Source organism: Mus pahari, chromosome 6 (genome assembly GCF_900095145.1).
Source record: "Mus pahari chromosome 6, PAHARI_EIJ_v1.1, whole genome shotgun sequence".
NCBI classification, from domain to species: domain Eukaryota; kingdom Metazoa; phylum Chordata; class Mammalia; order Rodentia; family Muridae; genus Mus; species Mus pahari.
In genome coordinates, this window is record NC_034595.1 from 72,024,309 (window position 1) to 72,025,558 (window position 1,250).

Here is a 1,250-nt window from a genome sequence, read left to right on the forward strand (position 1 = left end):
AAGAAGAAGAAGAAGAAGAAGAAGAAGAAGAAGAAGAAGAAGAAGAAGAAGAAGAAGAAGAAGAAGAAGAAGAAGAAGAAGAAAAGAGAGAGGGGGGAAAAGAGAGAAAGAGAAAGATATAACTCATAAACATGCACACACCCACACACCCCTGGGCATGTTTTAGGAGACTGATGACTGATGCTTGTTGGGAAACACATCAGGGAATCAAGTGTCTGAGTTCTCAGGACAGCGCTATCCTAACCCATTTGAGGGACTCTCTGAAGCTGAGGCTGTATGGGGCTGAACACAGAGTGGCCTGACTCTGGAGCAGAGCTGGCTTTAGGAAGCCAGTGAGTTGCTGCCCATGTCGACTCCTCCTCTCTGCCCGCACATTTGGCACCCTGTTCTGGTGAGGACCAGCACTCACCACACGGGATGTGTCCCCTCTTAGATAGGTGAGGGCACCTTGAGAGAGATCATCTTAATACAGTTTCTTAGCTCCTCCTGGCCTCCGCTAGGACAGCTGAACTTTTTGGTGCTTAGGTAGGAAGAAACGTTGCGGTTAAGAGGTTACTGGGAAGGCGAGCCCGAGCAGGGATCTCAGCTGGCCAAGCTTGCAAGTGTGCCTGACCTGAGGCTCTCTAGCCTCTTGTTTTGTATTGAGGACATTTTCTCCTGATTAATAGGGGATAGAGGACTGGCCCGTATACCCAAGTACTAGGCAAGATGGAGAACCAGAGGTCAGACCCAGAACCCAACTGCACCCCAGCCTATTCCTCCTGCATTAGAAATCATTCCACATACTCAGTTTACCGATAGCAAACATACTAATTAAAACCTTTTTTTCCTTTTCTTTTTTTGTTTTTTCTAGACTTTTTCCCCCCTGCATATCCCTGACTGTTCTGGAATTCCCTATGTGAATCCAGTCTTGCCTCAAACTGAGAGATTTCCCTGCCTTTGCCTCCTGAGTGCTGGGATTAAAGGTGTGGACAACCATTGTCCGGCCTTATTAAAACCTCTTATCTGTATAAGACACTCAATGAGTAAAATGCTCACTGAACAAGCCTGCTGAACTGAATTGAATCCCTGGGACTCAAAGACTTCTTTCTACTCAAAAAATGAAACGAGAGCGCAGTGAGACCCAGCCACCAAGGACTGAGTTCAATCCCCAGGACCAGCATGGCGGAAGGAGAGAATCAGTCCCCACCAGTTATCCTCTGACCTCCACACACACACACACACACACACACACACACACACACACACAC